Consider the following 20,785-nt stretch of genomic DNA (forward strand, 5'->3'; position numbering starts at 1 on the left):
GAATAAAGGCCATGGGCATTTCCCATGAGGTCGCTCAGATTGTTGGGGGATACAGCCCCGTTTTTTACCCTAAGTTTCTGACTGCATCTCCCTCTTCCTTTTCCCCACTGGCTGAGGTACCTGAAAGGCACAGACTTCCTGAATCGCCCGCTCTATGCTCCCCTCCAGTATGCACCCCCCTTTCATTATATAAAAGAAAGAAAAACCTATTCATAATTCTATTAAGTCTTTGTTCTTTTTCTCTAGGATCAGGAATTTAACCTGGCCTTGGCTGAGCAAAGTCTGTGTTGATAGTAACATCTTTTAGAACTAGGAGTTTCATCTGTTGCTTCTATAAGTTTTTTCTGTTGCTATCTATAAGTTCTTAGCCCCGTATACAAGCAGGTTCACATGGTCTGTTTGTAAAGATACAGTCATCTTATTCCTTGCATTTTCATTGTCTTCTGTTATTCATATTGCTATTAACTCATATTATGGGACTGACTTTATTGCCAAAATAAAAGCTCTTCAGATTTTCCTTAATAGGGCCTTAATTTTCTATGTAAGACGCTTTTCTCCCACCTCTGCTAGTGTTTTGTAAGATTAGATATAATATTTTTGCTGCTCATTCTTACAGGGTGATTAATTTTCCAATTCTCTTTGCCCTGGTGGCTGAGTTTGCAAGTATTGCTTGTACTCAGTGGGATTTCTTAGTAAAGTAATTCCTGCTCTGAGGGTTTTAAGTGAACAGGATGAACCCAAGCAGCAGAAGCTTAGGGTTGTTGGAGAAAACATGGATCCGAGGAAGGAATTCACTGCATTATCATTGTAGCAGTTGTGGCTCTAACCAGAGAGGATCCTGGGTCAGGGTCTCATTTATCATATAGAATTTGCATTGTTTTGCAAGTTCTGATGTGGAAAGAAACTGTAGTGTATTTAGGGGCTTAAAAAGTATGCCTGTAGTGTTTGGGGTGAATTTATAGCAGCTGTGAGACAGAGCACTGAACTGTAAGAGGCCAAATAAACAGAAGCAGGCACAAAATGTAAAATATGCATTTTTGTTTTAAGGAGCCCACAATCCCTTTGGGTTTGGGTCCAGACTCCTGCTGGACCCTACTCAGAGGTTGTTTATCCTATCTTGGCACTAGCTTTTATTTCTCACAGAGTTTGGAAGAGTTCAGGTGTGGAGAATGATACGGGTTGTCTCTGACATTTAGTAACTCAGTAAACCTCTCCTGCTCAGGCCAAAGGATAAGTAGATAAAGGAAAAAAAGGGATCTCACACTGTTAAGTTGGGCAGTTTGTGGTAGCTCAGCAGGAGAATGTTTTGCTAAAGACCACTGCCAGTTGTTCAGTAGGAAAGCAGGCACACAGCTCCCCATGGTGTGCTGAGGAATGCAGCACCTTGTTACCCGGTAGGCACTCTGGTGGGAAAGCCTGTATGCCGGGTGAAAAAAGGCAAGACTAGAGGAAAAAGAATGAAAAGGAAAGATTACCTGCCCCAGTCTGAAACTAGAAATTGCTGGGCTCCCTCTAGCCCCATGATGTGACACTCGGACCCGCCAAGCCATAGTGCCACCAGGCAGAAATAGAAGTGTCAGCTCCACAACTCCATTGCAGGGGGCGCGTCCCGACCAGGACACGGGGAGGGGGCTGTGTGTCACTGACATCTTTTCATAAAAATCTTTTCTTTAGGATTTTTCTTCTTTCTGAGAAGCTGCGGCTTCAGCAACAAAATGTAAGCAATGGTTTGCTGCTGTAGGATGCAACAGGTGGATTTGTGATTGGTCTTGGGTAGATGTTTAGATTTACTGACCGCTCACAGCAGAGCTGTTCTTGCTTTCTGCCTGGACACAGAGCTTTGTTACTAATTTTTTTCTATTCTTAGCTTAGCTAGTATTCTGAGAACTTTATTTTTATTAATATAGTTATAATGTAGTATATATATAATAAACTAAGAAATCAAGCCTTCTGAACATGAAGTCAAGATTCTCACCTCTCTCTTCACCCTGAAGACCCTTGCAAGCCCTGTAACAGCTGTGGGTCAAGGGGAACACCCTGTGCCCTTGCCCTGTCCTGCCAGCAGTCGGCAGAGCAGCATTTGGGCAAGGGGGAGTCACGGAAGCCTTGGGGAAGCTGGCTCGGAGGTGCAGCTCCAGGAACAGGCCACAGGTTCATGCTGGAATGGGATGCAGCATGGGAGAGCATGCAGCATGGGAGAGGCTTTGCTGCAAGATGCCTTCCAGAGGGCCAGGGATGGGGAGGGACGCAGGTGTCTGGGGGAACAGCTCTTCTAGCACTTGTTCTGGCACGTTCTTCATGGACACAGCTACAGGCACAGCTGGGGACATGCACTGGCAGTGGCAGTGAACAGGTGACTCTGCTTTGCCCTTCACCCAGGGCAGTGGAGAGAGGCAGACACTTCCCCCAGCAGAATGAGTGGAGTTTCTTGCTAATTCCTTCCTTCTCCTACCCAGAATGTGTCTCTCTGTAAAAGGCAGAAAAGCTCTCATCATTTTCACCACTGCCTATGTTATGAATATATTAAAAAAATAGTAAATGCATTGTTGAATCAGTTTTGCCTCCAGAAGTGATTCAGGAAGGTCACAGTTACAAAGCTGTTGAGGATCTCATTAATGGAAAACATTACTTTGTTTATAAACATTTGAGTGCTTTGGTGTTGTCATTTGATGATTGTTATACTGAATTAAGCTTTGTAATGAGAAGGCTCTGACATCTTATTTAAACTTCAGACATGTTTTATTTTGTTCTCTGGGTTTCTTAGTGCAGGTATGAAATGGCTTATCTAAATTATTTGATATTTACAACTGTCCAGAGAATACATGTAAGCACAGAACTGATTGTATTAAATGTGAAGATCCAGGTAAATATAATCTTAATGAAAATAAATTTTCCATTTAAAACTGTTTTTTTCTCTCTCCTGCACTCCTGCACAAAAGTTGTTAAAATGAAGTCATGCAGTAAGTAAGGCTATTTCTCCTAAAATAGGAAAGAAGATAATTTGGATGACTAATGCCTTTTGATCTTTCACACAGGAAACTCTCACAAATCATTGCTGCACCTGTGTAAAAAACATGTTTTCTCTTCTGTTTCTGTTTAATTCTGAAGAGGATAAAATAGATGCCATTTCTAAGGATTTTGATAACACGTCCAAATTATAATCACCTCCCCAAGTCTATTTTCAAGGACAAACTTATAGTGGGTTTTTTATTTTTCCAAGAACAAGCCTCATCTCTCTGACAGTATCAGTGTGCAAGACTAATTCTGAGGCCATATCCTTTTTTTGCACCCAAGCAGGTGGCCCTGAGGGAAAACAACTTGGAGACAGTGGGAGTCTCATGAAACTTGGGCTCTCTTAGCACCCCCTACAATTTACAGTGGCCTCAGGGGTGCTGGAGTTGACATAAGCAGGGACATAGGTAGAGCTGTTGCAGTGCTCTGAAATTGCTGGAGTGTCAGGATTTCTTTTTTTATGCAACTCTGTTCTGTTCACAGTCATGATGGGAATGAATGTGGCAGCAGTGTCTCTGGGACATTGGCTGTCCCCTTGCAAAGACTCATGAGGTTAAAACTTGAGTGTTTCTGGTACTTGGTCACTGAGCAGTGGCAGATACTTAGCACGTCCAAGATGCACCATAGAGGAAACAAATAATTAGTTAAGGGATAGAGATTTTTTCCATGTATTATTGTAATTTTTTCCTTCATGAGGCAGGAAAAAAAAAAATGTATTTGGCAAAAATGTTTAATGTGTATAGTGTGTTTTCAGCAATGTTTATGCTTCTCTGAGGATTACAGTCTCTTAAGGATTTCAAGAAAATTATTGAAAAATGGGAGATGATTGTGTCCTCTAAAATTGTGTCCTCTTTCTCCCACTCCACATAATGGTGTTGTTTCAAAACCCTTAAGATACAGCTGTTTCAGTTCTCCATTTCCATAACAATGGAACACAAAGTGTCCCCAGTTACAGCTCCAGGGATGAGTTCTTCTCAGGATTCATGACAGATCTGTATTTTCACAGATACTGATTGTATCTGAAAAAGCAACAGAAAAAGTATTTTTAAAACAACTGAATGGGGCCAGTGGGAAAACAGCTGTGCCATAATTAATTTCCTGATGGCCATATGTCACAGTAAGGGAGCCGTAGAATGCCAGAAGGGGAAAATGTCCAAAAGATGCTTTGCTTCTGGGTATGTGTTCTTCCAGCAAAGGGTGAGGGAATTGCATGGCAGCTGGACAATGGCATTGGGTGAACATTCTGCTACTTAGTATTGGAGGAAATGCTGCAGGTTCAAAGTGTTAATAAAATGGCAGTTTGTTTCTTTAGTGTTTCTCCACATTAGACCAAATACATCATTAGCAACCCATATTTTAGATGTCAGGCTTTGTCTGTTAAAAGATGTTTACAGGACAGTATAGTCACAGAAGAGAAGGACATGGTGAGATTAATGTTTTTGTGTGCAAACTGTTTACCTTCAGAGGAAGCTTCTGTCCTTCTCCTGTACAGACAGTACCACGGAAAGGACAGGCTGTTCTTTTTGTCTGCATTGATGTAACTAACAGGCAACAGAAGGCAGTTCTTCAGTTGAACAGAAAAAGCGCACCCAGTTAGAAAGAAAGATCACACCAATGGTTTTTTTCTCTTCTTTACAGTCAGCTGGGGATCCTGTTTTGAACCTGAAGTCACCTGGAACAAACACGTTGAAGATAAGAATATTATGGTCATGATATATGAAGACCTGAAAGGGGTGCAGCAGATGCTATTTACTGACAGCCAAAACACATCTGAGCCCGTTCCTTGAAATCTGCTGAAATTAAGAGGAAATTGCACAGGTTTCTGAAAAAGCAAAATCGAGTTGATTTTAGTGACAAGTTCAGTCTGGCTATACAGAAGCAAAGCTCCAGAAAACAGAAATGCAACACAGAAAACAATGAATGAAATGAGTAGATGATGGCAATGCACATTCCAAGTGGGTGACTCCTTTTTTAGAGGAAGCATATTGCATATCTTGCTTTCACTGTACTGCTTTCAGAACCTGAGTGCCAGTGTAAAGCAGATAGCTGCATTCTTTGGATTCTCACCAACAGCTGAGCAGATCCAGGCCATTGCAGGAAGGCACACTTTCCAGCCAGAGAGTGTTAAAGCTCAGGAGACTTATGGTGCTGTTGGCTTGATTCTTTTCCATGAAGGTTAATCTGTTTGTATTTTGCCAGAATGGTGAATAGTAGCTCTGTCTTGGGCAGACAGGAATTTGGATCAATAGGTGGTTAATATTTATGTGTAATTTTCAAGGCTGGGTGTTGTTTAAGAAACACCAGTTGTGCTTCAGGAATCTCGACTGATTTCACCCCAAGGACCAGTACTATACCTCCATCGTGGTATGCACTAAGCACCAACTAAAACAAAGAAGAGTTTTATTTATCTTGGCTTCTGTGACTACTGGGGATGGCCAGTAGACTGAGTGCCTCCACAGATCTTTCTTCTTGGGATTGCCTATGGACCACAGTCAACTCACAGAATCCAGATGCTCCACAGATTGATCTGTGGTTTTTAGCCATGGATCAGGCTAGAACCTCAGACAATCCCTACTTGTGAGCTCTCCAAAGTCTAGATGAAAGATAAACTGCAGCTTAGAGCAGTGTCTGATTGCAACAAACAAAGCTATTGCAGTTAAAAGCCACACAGTTCAAAAGGCTTTGGTCAGGGATGGTGTTGAAGCAGGAGCACTACTTCCTGTTGTCTGAATTACTAATAGATCAGTAACAGCCAGCCTGTGCACTTTAAGTTCAGTGGAGTATTCCAAAACAGGTCAAGAGGAAATCCTATCTGAAGATGCTAAATAGGCTGCTCTTAAGCATGTTCTGAAAAATACACCAGCAATGTTATTTAGAATGAGGCTGTTTAGCTATCTGAGGGAATATTTTATAGGTGATGTTCTAAAATTCCTTCTGTCTCATCTGCACATTCTTCCCAGGACAGAGTCACATACTCAGTATTTCCTAGCTGGTGATGGGCATTAAAGAATGAATATAAGAATCATGAGTGTGAGGGTCAGCTGATTTGTTTTCTGCAGCTTTCTGTGCGTCACAGGTTTGATTCTGTTAAAAATTATGTGCTGGGGTACCAAGGAAGAAAGCTGGACCTAATGTCGCTGGAGAAAGGGAGAATTTGTACCTTCCTCAAGCACTTTAGCACATTGAGGATCAAAAAGAACTGTGAGGTGCTTTGAGATGGTGGCATTTTCCACCAGGTCAAATCCAGTAGCTCACAAAGATTGCAGCTGTTGACAGCAGCTAAACCAAACAAGCAATAAAATAAAGTTCCTTATTGGGGAAACTCACTATATATTCTTTCCATCATAAATGCAGGAAGCAATTTGTATATGTATTTTCCATTTCTATACATTATGCTCTCTATATATTTTAGCTTTTATGGTTTTTTATTATGGTACTCAGCAGTAAAGCTTTGAATGGTATTTTTGACACACAACATTTAAGGAATATGTTGGATCATTCAGCTTCTGAATAAGAGGGTATTTTCCATTCTTTGACCACAGTTTTGGTATCACTTTCTAATCTGCTTCACATGTACCATTTTCCATCAGTTGTAGATATTTATGGTAACTGGTAAATGCTGTTATATTAGTATTTCTGTCACCTCAGTTTTCCTTATGAGCTATTCAGTAGTGATCATAATGCAGGAAAGTATATCTAAATGGTATTGAAAAAGAAATTGGAGGTCTTCTCTTGGAAAAGAAAATAATAAACGTATCTTTTCTATGCAGAAGATAGTTCCCTTGTGTGTGTTCAGAGTGTCAATAACTCAGTGAAGAAGGAGAAGGATTCTGGTATTGAATTATAATAAAAGTAAAATGGGATTAAAGCAGACAGAGCTGAGCTCAATTTTCTCATTTGTAAAATGTTAGCATTTCATATTGCAGCTTTATGCAGTACATAAATTGGAAAGATAATTAATGTTGAATTACAATAGAAGTGCTGTAAAAACACAGGGCACATATGACATCTACAGCAACATCAAATAATTATTTCTGAGGCTAGGCTGTTATAAAGTGTGCCAAATGGATTTATAATGAAAAGGGATAAAATACAACAATCACAATCATTTTATGACATCAGATGCCTGGACTTATATTCTAATGTGTTGGTTTTTAGTTGTTGGTTGTTGTGTTGAAGTCCAAACATTGATTTGAATTTTGGCTAAAGGACTTTTGGTGGGGATTAGAACCTTCTGTTTTACTTGTAACACCCTGCAGAGCTTGGAACTTTGACACTGTATCACAATGAGAGTGGTTAGTGACTGCTACAGATGTTAATATTGTCAGGATTGATGCAGAGGAGAGAAACAAAGAACAGCAATGTTCTGAATGAGACCACACTGTATCAGTGCTGTGTCTGAACTCATTGCTAGAGCACTCTGTAAAATGTCATTTATGTCCAGGTATTTATGGTCTGTACAATTGTCCTGTATTGCTATAGCACTTTGCAATGCATGTCAAATGGATATATGAAGTATTAGCCAATAAAATATTTAGTTTGTATCTGAACTAAATGTTTTTCACATGATTTTTTGGCTTCTGCAAAAAAAATTGATGAGCTTGAGGAAGACAGAAAATTAGTCTTTGACTTTGCTCAAAATGTGAGGCAGTCAGGAGCAGTCAGGAAATGAGAGGGGGCTGGGAAGGTGGTTTCTTGAGAGGCTTGTGTACTTGTGAATAATTTAAGTTTATTGTCATATGCTTGTGGGGTCTCTAGTGAGTTCCCTGCTGTTTTATATTTTACAAGCCAGCAAAGCCATTTTCATTGCTAGAATATTCATTAGCATTGCCCCAGCAGGAAAATAACTCATAGTTGCATTATTGTGTATTTCTGATATATCCATAGGCAATGTATTTATATTCAGGGGAAAAAAGGAAATACTAATCTTAGGCATTAGACATACATCCCAATAAATGTTAAAAAAAAAACCAAAACAGCAAGCAACCAAAAATAGAACACTTATAATCTTCTTTGTCATTTATTTCTCACAGACAGCTCTTGGAACAACTTCTGCAGATGTGGTGAGACCTCGTGGAGGCTGGGTTTCCGTGCACCTCCATCCCCGCAGCACCAGGTGGGCAGTGTCATGCCAGGTGTGAACCCAGGGCCCTCGCCACGCTGAGAGGGGGCTGCAGTGGGAAACCCCCTCTCCCCTTGCCTTGGGAGCAGTGGGAACACTCCATGGCTGCCACAGCCCACTGCCTTGGGGCTCTCCTGCTGCAGGAGCCTTCTCTCTTGGGCTGTCTGGTGCTACATGCCTAGCTTTTAAAGGTGAGAGAAGTTGTTCTCCATGTTGGAAAGATGCAGCTTAGCTCTTGGAGCTGGGGCAAGCACAGCTGGGAGTCTGTTCCCCTCCTGGTGACTGAGGGTGCCAGCCTACCTGGGGTGAGCAATGCTCTCTTGGTGGTGAAATCTCAATAGGTTCCCCATTCTGTCTGAATCCCAGACTCCTAAGGGTTTTTCTAGCAGTAAAGCCTGACTGTGTTCTTGCCAGAGAGAGAAAAAACATAGCGTGGGGGCATGTGGGGGAGCAGGACCACATAAAAACAAGAGGGCTCAGAGGGAGATGGGCTTTGAAGGCTGTGTGTGTTTGATGAGTGTGTTCCCCATATGGCTGGAGATCGTAATTTGGAGCAGAAAGCCTCGGGAAAGCCACCTGCACAATGGTGCCAGCGGGAGGTGTCTGTGCCCTCCAGAGTCTCAGCAGAGCAGCAAATGTGTCAGAGTGCTGGGCTTGCTCAGGTCCTTGTTGTACACAAAGCACAGTATTCATGGTCAGCAGTAAACAGAGCTGTAAACAATCTTCTGTTCTTATCAAGTCCAAATGTCTCTGTGGCACTTAATTGCTTTTGCAGGCCAGTCTATGCCTCTCCAGCCCCCGTGCCTTGACTTGCCATTTTAACTCAGCAATCTGAAGCACAAGAGACAGACAGTGTATTTTATACATGGGTGATTTCATAGTTTCTGGCCCTCCAGGTCTCTCTTGCCTCAGTTGCCTTTTTCATTGTCCATGTTTTGAATGGTTTATGATTTGAGGGCCATACAAGTGCTTTGTCCACAAATGAACTGTTTGCTGGAAGCCCAAGGACACAGAAAGAGAAGAAAAATGCATGAATATAGAAAGAAGACTATGTAATGAGTAGAATTAATATCATTATTAAATGTTGTAGATATAAAACTGTTTGCTGACATGGCAGACCCTCCAGAAAAATGATAACAGAATTAGCCTGAGTTTGCTTCAGAAGGAAAACTGTTCCAAGTCCAGCATGAAATCATTGAGGATTGGAGGAAAAGACAATCTATAGCTGAGGTACAGCTTTCAGAAGGTGTGGAGGTTTCCAGGGCTGAATCCTGCTTGCTCCCTGTGTACCCCACTTGTGGCAGCATATTCCTCCTCTGGCAGGTCCCTCTGCACCCCACAGCTGCCCTGCTGTCCCCAAGGCAGTGCCAGCCACAGTGTCTCGGGCACAGGAGCTGCAGGAGCTGGTGGAATGCTACAGCAGTTGTACGGTGAGCTCAAAGAGACAAAAGGAGCTTGAAAAGAAACACACTGAGTGTTTGCTGGGTAGTTTGCACATGGACATGAGCAGGCAGGAGTCAGCTCCATTCTGGGAGTCATGATTAAGTGCAGTTCTGAGGGCCCACATCAGCAAGGGCCAGCCCCTCTGAGCAACACTGGTGCTCAGCAGTGTGACCCAGAGGAAAGCAGAGTCTCACAGCATGGATGCAATCAGTGTGAGTAATCCAACAATTTGCCCACTCTAAGCCAATTTGTAAAATGTCAGTGTCAGCTGAGGTGAGCAGGGTGAGTAAATGCATGGCACATGGAGCTGCTCATGGGTGTGCATAGGAGAGTGGCTGCAATATTGATGCACTGGAAGAGTGGAGCAGTGAATGAATTTGTTTGGGGATGGTGTGGAAAATGGCACTTGTTATTTGCATGTTAAATATTGATACCTGCATTCACTAATCTTTTTAATGCCAAACTGAGTGCAATTTTGTTATGTTCTGGGGTGATTAAATATAAATTACCTTATTTTAGAAATAGTTGTTTAGAATTAAATGCAATGTTATATTGCTAGGGTTCATGGACTTCTGCTAACTTACATGAACACAACACAACAGTTAGCTGGCATTTAATTATATGCGTAGCTAATCCAAAGTAATGCAACATTTTATAAGGATAATTGGTAAGTTGTCATGTAGGTGGTTTCTCTAAATGGGTTCATAGCATTTAAAAGGATAAAAGAAATTGCACATAAATAATAGGTTATTAGAAATAAATGGGTAAGCAATTTCTCATAGTATCAGAAGTGTACAATTCAGCTTACAATGGAATTCTCAGAATGCTGCAGCTACAGTATTTGCATAAAATAACCTCTGAAATTTGTAGTTTGCTTTGTTTCCCATTTAGAACGCCTTGTATAATTATTATACTAAGTTCCCTTTTGAAGAAATCCATTATAATATTAATTATGTTAATTCTGATGCTGTGAATAATTGTCCATGTAGTCAGTAAAATTGGTTTTTGGTTTTGGCCCCTTAAATATGAGTGAACCTTCTTACAGGGATGTGTGCTTGGTATCTTTGGGGCTATTTTTTCCTTATTTTTGCATTATACAATTGTGGCATACAATTAATGCTCTATTTAGGAACTGATTTGAAGTGGGGGAGGAAGTTTGAACCTATGTTTATCTTTGGAAAACATAGCTGGATGTTGGGGATTGTTACAGCAAAAAAAAAAACCCTTAATTTTTCTTTCTGTGGACCATAAATGTTACCTGAAATTAAATAGAAGAAGAGAACAGTGCCACATTCTGTTCTCAGGTAAATACTCTCCTTAGAATCAGCTGCTGCTGTGGTACTGTTGGGGATGAGTTTGACCTCTTAAGTGCTCTCCCCTGTATGCTGGAAAATGCTCCAAGTCTCTTTCTGTTGAGGGGAACAGGAGGGAGGTAATGTTGTGCTGTTTTTTTGTGCCATGCAAACACAGTTGGGTTGCTGAAGGCCAGCACTGGTTTAGTCAGTAAGTGCTCATTTTATTCCCTCTGTTTGATTATCAGGTTCGGTCAAGAGTAGTACATGAAAAGACCCATGAAAATGCCATTCAGCAAAACATGGCATGATCCTGCCCTGCAAATGTCAGATTTCTGTTTGTATTGTGACAGCCCATTTCTCTGTGCAGATAAAAAAGCCCATTGTGTTTTTGCAGCATTACAGGAGAGAGATGTTGAATTATGGAGAAAATCCTGAGGGACAGGAAAGTCTCTCTAGTTGGATGTAAATTCATTACTTATACTTTCAAGGCAACGGTCCTGAGAATGAAACCACAGCATCTAGGTACTGGTAGTGGTTACAGGATATAAGGAATGTACTGGACTTTTTGTTTTGTTCTTTACACTGCTTTCCTTAAAATACAAACTCAGGTTCCTTCAGGTAGATCCCCAGGGGATTTCAGCGTCTCAATGCCCTGAGGTCAGACACTGATGCATCCTCTTTTTTGCTCTTCCCCACCCCACAAAATAAAAAATTAGCAGGGACTGGTCCTCTCTCTTTGTTTAACCAAAGTGATGAGTCCAGTGTCCCCTTCTTGTGTTTATGGAATGACCTTATAGTGAGATCTTACTCCTAACTTTAATTCCTTCTGCAGAGGGACGAATCAAACCTGTGTCTCCCAAGACAGAATAAGACAGAAGTTGTAGACTCCTGTGGTATAAAGAGGAATATACCACTCCTGTGGTATATTTCCATCTCCTGTGGTATATTTCCGTCTCCTGTGGAAACTGTTGCACAATAAGAATTAGTCAGGCAAGACAGAGTGACTGTGGCTGGCTGGACCAACATACAGGCTGCTGGGAGATGGGAGCTGAGGGACTGCGCCTGAGGAGGAGGGAAGGAGCTTGCTGGTCCCTGGCACTCTGCAGCAGTGCATTCATTAATCACTGAACTCTGCACTGTGCTGTATTTCTCGAGTGGAAGGGGCTGCTGCTGCTGTACCTGGTGTGGACAGCAATCCTACAGGTGCATGTCAGGCAGGCATGTGAGGTCAGAGGTCCTCAGGGAGAGTGGGAAATGTCCTTCTGCTTATTCTGGCATGGGAAATGAAAATATATGGACATGTAGGCATGAAAACAATATGATTCTCAGGTCAAGTGGAAATTTCTGCTCACAGAGTAACATTCATCCGGGCAGACTCCTTTGCCTGTTTGTCTTACACTTGCTGGGTAAAAGGAACAGGACTGCTGGGAAATAAATGTAAAGAAGGAGGCTGGAGAAATTTGAAAAAAAAGCAATTTCTGACAGATGAATGGTGGTAAAAGGTTTCTGAGGATTGCTAAAAAAATCTATACAATCCAGTTGTACAGTTCTGGTAGGACCTCTTTGTCCAACTGTCCTGTAGCTTTTAACCTCTGTTGTATCCTAATCCATGTCTGACAACATCCATTCTGGTATGTGCAAGAAAGCCCAGCATGGCTTTTATGACTGCCTTGTGCCACCTGCTCTCTGCGCCTGTGGCAGTGTGGACACACCCAAAGCAGCACAGAGAATATAGGAAAATCATGGAATCATAGAATTGTGGAATGTTTGGGCTGGAAGGGACCTTGAAGATCATTTAGTTCCAAACCCCCTGCCATGGGCAGGGGACATTTCCATCAAGAGCAGGCTGTTCATAGCCCCATCCAATCTGACTTTGAATGGTGCCAGGGATGGTGCATCCACAACTTCATTGGGCAACTTGTTCCAGTGCCTCATTACCCGCACTGTAAATAATTTTCCCCCTAATATCTAATCTAAACCTACTTTCTTTCAATTTGGACCCATTCCTCCTTGTCCTGTCAGTTTATGCTCTTGTAAATAGTCATGCTCCATCTTTCCTGGAAGTTCCCTTCAGGGATTGGAAAGCTGCAGTTAGGTTACTCTGAGGCCTTCTCTACTCCAGGATAACCAATCCCAATTCTCTCAGCCTTTCCTCACAGGGAAAGTGCTCTGTCCTCTGATCTGAACTTGGTGGCTCTCCTCTGGACTCATCTAACAGGTCAATGTCCTTCCTGTGTTGTGGACAAGAAGTGGTTTGTTTGCTTTTGATGGCACTTTGCCACTGGTGCCCAGATGGAGAATGGGTGGGTTATTCTCTAGTTTGCAGTGTCATCTCTAGTCAGTGCTATCTCTACATCTCTTCAGGACAGAAGAGATAAAAGTACTCCAAGATTTGCCAGCATTACATAGGAATCTGGGAACATCTGTAATTTCTAAGTTTCTGAAGTGTCATTTTTTTTTCTCACTTTTTTTCTTTTTTTTTTTTTTCTTTTTCCCCAGAGAATCTATTCAACAGCACAAACCCTGCTCACCTGTGATCCTCTTGGGAAGGCTTGCTGAACAGGTGAGCCCAACTGGCCTGAGGTGATTAACAAATCTTCAACACCTGTTACCTGCAGGTGTTGAAGATTTGTTAATCACCTCAGGCCAGTTACTTCAGGACAGATAACTGAAGGGATTAGCAGGCTGGAGATGAGGAAAAGGAGACAGCAGGCAAGATAAAAGAAATGAGACTTATCAGTAAGTTAAAAATGTAGTAAAAAAAAGTTGGGGTTATCTGCATTTTTCACTGGTCTGTTCACACTACAGAAGATTTCTTCTCACTGTAAGTTGCATGTTGTTCCAAGGCTGTATGTGCATTCAAGGTTAATAATGTACTAATATAGTTACTATTATTTTTATATAAGCATATATTAAAAAGCAATTCTTGCAGTCTTGTAGACTTCTCATTATCAGTTGTATTAATCTCCAAGCAAAGCTGAAACTGCAGTAGTTACTGTTTATTGATCAGCTAAATACCATTTATCTCCAGTACAGAGTTTACTAATTTTTTGTTGTTGTTGTTGTGTGTAGCTGCTAATAAAATTTGATAGCATTTTACTTGTAGGGAGATTTTAGGTTGATGTTGAAAGACATGCTAAAAGTTAGCCAATTATGTTACATGACTTTCCACTAAAAATTCTAGTTCTGCTTGGACAGAAGGATGTACTCTGAACCTAGTTTTCCCCACGGTGTTCATTTTGAATCAAAAGTAACTGATTTTTGTCTTTTCCTGATAAATGCTTCTATTGATTTTTCTACTGCCTAAGCTCCTGCTTTAAGGAAAACACTTGTTTAAATCAATCCCTATTCTGAAAAACATGTGAGAACAGGCTTAGTTGCAGCTCCTCTGTAGGCCTGATGGGTGTTCTTCCTGCAGCATAAGAATGTTTCTATTATGACGTTGTTTGGGTTAGGTCCATTTGTTGTGGCCCCCTCATCCTTCATCCACCAACCTCCTCTATCTCAAATGGTGGTGAAATATTCCCTCCAGACAAATGACTGTTCTAAGGTGGGTGAGCCCCAAAGTCCTTCAGGAGATTGTTGTACAGACTGCCCCTTGGAAGCTTGAGACTGCCTTTTCTCCTTCTCACCTTTGCTCTGGGCTCTTTTGTCATTTTGGGCTGTGGCTGTTCAGATAGGTTCAGGATGGAACTGACCACTACATGTTACCTGAAATATAATCCTCCACATCCTTAATTAGGAAATGTACAAATGCTGAGTGCTTTATATACCCTTATATCCGGGGTTGTCCTATTTTCAATGATATGACCAGTTGAGAAATGCAGATGCAGAGTTTAAACCATGCTAACATTAAAAAAAAAAGCGCGTTTGTAGTTAGGATACAGATTCAGGCATCAGTTGATTGAGAGCTGCTGTACCAGTGCTGAGGACTTCTCTTACCTGATAAACATGAAGACATTTAATAAAATAATACATATTTTAGTGCAGGCATCCTTCATGTGAAGCATTGCAGGATGTTAATGAGGATGAATGGAGGGTATAGAACCCAGTTCCACAGGGTGAGGCAAATCCACAATGGCAGAGTGCTTGGCACAGCAGCCATGGGCTTCTTCTCAGACCTTTAGGTGAAACTAAAATGTTACTAAAAAGGAGGAAAGGGTTCATTCTCTTCTCCTTCCTCAAATGGATTATTCTAAAACATTTTCCTTCAGTTTACTGTGTAAAAATTCTTCACATTCTGTGAGGTTTTTCATACATGCATATCCACAGTAGAAAGCAAAAATGTATGCCCTACGTTCAGTCATCCTTGCATTAGCTACTCATCAAATAAGTTTGCCTTCTACTGATCTTTTTACTGAAGACCTTGCATAGCTTTTTAAAACTACTTAAAATTTTCTTTCTGTTCCTTGTACTCTAATAATATATGGGACTTAATGTTTATGGTGGCAGAAACTTCTATTTCCATGGTTTATCTTCAGAAGATATTTTTTACTGTCTTTTGGAACTAGGGGAATTGCCCCATATGGTTACACCTGGCATCAGGTTACTCCAGGTTTTGGGGAATTTACAAGACTTATGGGAGAACATTCATCCTGATAAAAGTTTCAGCCTTACCCCTAACAGTTTATTGAGCTAAAGATCAGATATATGGTACTGAAAAAATTCTGATATAATTATATTTCTTTCTATAGTTGATATAATTCCAGTTATTCTTCCTTGAGTCAAGGATGGGTGGTTCTTCCCTTCAGATTGCTTATGCAATTGGTTTTTAAGTTTGTAAAAGTATTTGCTGTTCCTGTGGTTAAAAGGCTCGGCTGCTTCTTGGGGTTCAAATGTAGTTTTGACATAGCTCTCATGTGTACTGCCAAATGTCAAGGATTACTAAAAACGTGTTTTGTCACAGGCATGGAGTGAGGTACATTTTTTTTGAACAAGATAAAGATCCTAAGAACAGTTGATTTTCTGAAAAAATATAAAAGGCTTGCTGACCTTTTGAAATTATGTGTAACTGAACTCCAGGGTTTATTGATCTGCACAAAAAACCCTTCCAAAATGCCACAAATTGCTTTGTGAAGTACTCCTGCCTTCTGGTATGAGGTGAAGTATTGAGTACTAGAAGGTGTTTTGATTATGCATTTAAAAATGGGAAACCTATGAATATACATTTAAATGGATTCTGTGGGTTATGATGAACTCTCAGTGCTAATGCCAGGCTGCAAGCTTAATTTTGATTGCAGGGTCAGTCCTTGACTTTTTCCTCTCTGTTTATCTCTAGTGTGGACTGTAATTTGAAGACAATGAAGGGCTTTCAGAATTGTTTCTCTGTGTGTACAAAGCTGAGCAAGATGCAGTAGGTGGTGTATCTTCTATATCAGTGCATTATGTGACTGAGCTCTCAGAGATGTCTGACTCAACAAAAATGAGTAACACCTTTATTTATGGTACAGTGAAATGGTGTAGGAGGTCAAATTTGGACTGTTTTTCTTCTTAAATGATAGTCAGGCTTTAGGGATTCGTATTAAAGTCTAACATTTCCAGGTAGTTCACAATGACACTTTTTAAGGTTTTTGAAACTTGCCCTGAGATGAAGGGCCACAGAACCCACAGTGGGCCCTTGTAAACTTGTAGGCCCTGTGACTTTGTTAAGCTGTGTTCCTGATCCAAGTAATTGGCGGCACTTTTTCCTGTCTGTTTTCTTGAACATATCTTGAGGATATGTTTACTTTCTGGCAGCCCTCTGTGGACAAGCCACCTTACTGGATGCTGCCAGAGGTCTAAAACCAGGGACTGCCCTTCTCAGTTGTGCTTACATCTGTGCCATGGGACTTCTCCAAGCAAGAGTGCATCACTGCTTATGGGTCACAGCAGAGGAAATAGGCAGCGTGTTTCGTGCTGAAACAAAACATTCTTGGCTAGCACTGAAGAGTTGCACAGCCAGGCAGCCTCTGGGCATTTCCCTGCTGTGCTGTGTTTGCAGCACTCATCAAAGGCTTTGTGTGGTGTGCAAGCACAGCACATGTACTGCATGAGTAGCTGTAAGTCATGCCCAGTCAGTTCTTGAACGAGTTTTCTTTGTGCCAGCACAGTTTTATTGTGGCTTTGAAGCTGCCGGTTATGGAATGCGATTGTTGTCTGAAGTGTTTATGGAAACCTTCAAATGGGTCTGGGCTTCAGTAATAACACTGTAAGATGCCTTCAACAGAAAAAAGCAGTACAGACCTTCTCTCCTTTCCCTTTATCTATTTCTTTCTATAGCTACATGATTTTGTTTAGAAACCTTTAGTAACACTAGTATTGGAAACGCTTTCAGTTGAGATCACACCAGGTTTTTGGTGATAATTTCCAGCACTGGAACTTCAGGAGGCCGCGGGGATGTAGCTCAGCACATAGAGGGCCAGTTCCATAGCCCTACACCACATAACCTCAGGCAACATCAGGCTTGCACAGAGATCCTAATCAATAGATTTTGTAAATAAAAATAATATGTCTGTGTTGCAGCCATCTTAGAATAGACTAGGTACTGGGTACCTGCAGTGATTATCTAGTCCAGGTGCCTGAGCAATTCAGGGTTGGCCAAGCTAAAGCATGTTATAAAGGGCATTTTCCAAATGCCTTGTAAACACTGACAGACTTGTGGCATTGACCATCTCTCTGGGAAGCCTTTTCCAGAGTTTGACTACCCTCTTGGTAAAGAAATGCTTTCTAATATCTAGTCTGGACCTCTCCTGGCATGGCTTTGAAACAGTCGCACACATCCTGTCATAGGATACCAGGGAGAAGAGCTCAGCACCTCCCTCCCCCCTTCCCCTCCTCAGGAAGCTGTGGAGAGCAGTGAGGTCACTCCTCAGCCTCCTTTGCTCCAAACAAGACAAGCCCAAAGCCCTCAGTTGCTCCTCATGGGACACTCCTTCTGGTCCTTTCACTGGTTTTGTTGCTGTCCTCTGGATGCACTCAAGGACTTTCACATCCTTATTAAATTGTGGGGCCCAGAACTGCCCAGGTGTTTAAGGTGAGGCTGCACCAACGCTGAACTCAGTGGACAATCAGCTTTCTTGCCCAGCTGATGGTGCTGTTTGAGGCACCCCAGGGTGCAGTTTGCCCTCCTGGCTGCCAGGGCACACCCTACTGGCTCACACTGAGCTGCTGCCAGCAGCAGCCCCAGGTGAGCAGTGGCCAGCCAGGTGTAGCCCAAATCAGCCCTGTGAGCTCTGCCCTTCAGCCAGTTCTCCACGCAGTGCACCCTGAACCTGCTCATCCCACAGCTGGACAGCTTTTCCAGAAAGATGCTGTGAGGGGCAGTATCAAAAGCCTTCCTAGAATCCAGAAAAATTGCATCCATCATTTTTCCTTTGTCCACTGGGCAGGTGACTTTATCATAGGAGGGTGTCAAAAGGGTTAAACAAGACTTTCCCTTGTTAACTGTACCTGATGAGTGCATTATTCTTCAATGCCTTTCAGCAGTACCCAGCAGACTCTGGTACTCCAGAATGGTTGCAGGTGCTGAGGTTTGACAAACAAGTCTGTAGTTCATTGGGTCTTCCCTCACCTTGTTCTTTGTAGGAGGATGTGGAATAACACTGGCCTGCTTCAGTCAGCAGGGACCTCCCCAGACTGCCAAGACCTTTGGTACGTGATCAAGAGAGGTCCTGCCATAGCTGCACGAGCTCCTCAGCACTCTGGGGTGAATTCCATCAGGCCCCAAGGACCTGAGAACATTCAGCTGATACAGCTGGTCCCTTACAGTTGCAGCCTCCACAAATGGAAAGTCACAGTTCCCACACTCATGGTCCTTTTGCTCAGGGGGTCAGGCAGCCCAAGGCTTATCTCAACTTTCCAAATGTGTGTATCTGTAATTGCAGTGGAACATTCTAACCATGTTCTTGCTAGAAAGCAAAATCTTCATACATATATGCATGTATCAATGTATTTTTAAAAAGTATCTTGAAACCCCCTCTCTGTGAAATCTTTTACACATGAAAATCAGGATCATACAAAGACTTGTGTGGTGTTATAGAATACTTCTCCACCATCTGCTTGATAGAATTGAATTGCAGAATCTTATCTTGTAATTTGGAGAGTGAAAAATCATTAGATACAACTCGACCAGTCTCTTATTTTATGAAGAGTTTAAAAATTCATTATTTTCCACATAGATAGGATCACTCCTGTGATTAATAAGCTAGAAAGATAGGCTAGAGGCTATACTTCATCTGCACTAATCTCAGTGGCTAATACAAAACATGATGGATAGTAAGGAAAATATCTGCTTTGAGTTGTTTTTAAAATTGAACTGGAAAAACAACCCTTCATCTCTTTCCAGTCATTACACTTTTCTAAGAAAGAAATTTTAGAATTGCATCATGGCTCCAGCCTTGGACCCTGTGCTGAGCGCCATTTAATAAAAACAGGGTAAATGAGCAAATGTGGTATCATTATTGCAAGAAGAAGAGCTAAGGGCTGCTGCAGACTTGAAATATGGAATCTGTTTTCAATGAGAGATTTGTTTTCCTGTTTGTTTGAATTAATAGTAAAATATGGACGATTTTGAAAACTGTTTTTAACAGTATTTTCTTTCTTCTATGTGTCAAAGTCTGTCCAAAATACTAGGATCCAAGTGTAATTTTAATCAACTGTATTTCCTTAGTTGTTTTAAGTCATACTTGTTTTGACCTTAGTTTAGTTGTCATGTGATTCTTAAAGTCACCTTTTTTAAAAAAAAAAATTTTCTTTTTTTTGCTTTGGCATTTTGCCATGCCTGGTAGCTGTCATGTCTCATTTTCCATGGGGAAGATTTACAAATGAGTTGAGGAGAGAGAGGTCTTAAGGAAAATAGTATATGCTCAGAACCAATGCTAGAAAAGTTAGCTTCCTTTTGGAAGACAAATTTAGGTGTTTTTGTGCAAGTTTTTTGGTGTTTTTTTGTTTGTTTGTTTTTGGTTTTTTTAATTACCGATGTGCCAGCACTTGTTCCATAATTGAGAAAATCAGTGGATGCTTAACTGACCAATCTGAGTTCATCCTTTTAGATTCACATGGATGTCATTTATTTGGTTTCCACACTTTTTTTTTCTTGGACAGTCAAGCAGTCCAATAAATAGCAAAGAAATTCCCATTGAGATGTGAGTGGCCCTGCCCTTTGAGCACTTTTTGGTACATGTGTGGGTAACCTTTCTCCACAGATCCATTTGCTCAGGAGAGCTATCAGGATAACCTTTTCTTCCACAGATCTGTCTGCTCAGAGCTATCAGCGTAACCTTTTCTTCCTTGCAGAGGGTGAGTTTGATGTCTGTTTAACTCAGGAAGACCTGCTTTTCCCAACACCAATAGTGTTTTCCAGGGAGGCTGGATATCCAGTGCAGCCTTCCAATGCAGCAAGCAGAGCTCAGAGTGAGGAATGAGGTACAAGAATGGGATTCAGATGACGTGTAGGGACATTCTGATTCTCCTATGTGGCCTTAAGCAAATTGTTTCTTCTTTTGCACTTTAATTTTCTCTGAGCCACAGGCAGATTGTTTCTTGTTCTGAGGCACTTGGCACCACAGGTCCAGCTTTACTCATGCTTTCATCCTTCATGGAAAGCCTCTACACGGGCCTTTGGAAGCTCATGTAACTCATTGGGTGAGCTAACCTGCAGCTCCTGAGCTGTTTCTGTCAAGCCAGGGCAGCTCCAGCTGGTTAAGCACTGTAAACCTGCAGAGTTCAGGTTTGATCCAAACCCCTATGGGTCTCTTTTCACTAATTCCAGTGAGCTTTGGAGCAGGAATTTAATGCTTCATGGGGTGTTTTTAGCGTGGGAAGCATACACTATTCCTGGTGTTTCAGTGCAGTTTTAAGCTCCTGACTAATTCCTGTTTACACGTTTTGCATTCTAATGATTTATGAATTTGCAAAATGAATGCAGAATTGTTTA

This window comes from Ammospiza caudacuta, chromosome 3, assembly GCF_027887145.1.
Source record: "Ammospiza caudacuta isolate bAmmCau1 chromosome 3, bAmmCau1.pri, whole genome shotgun sequence".
NCBI lineage: Eukaryota > Metazoa > Chordata > Aves > Passeriformes > Passerellidae > Ammospiza > Ammospiza caudacuta.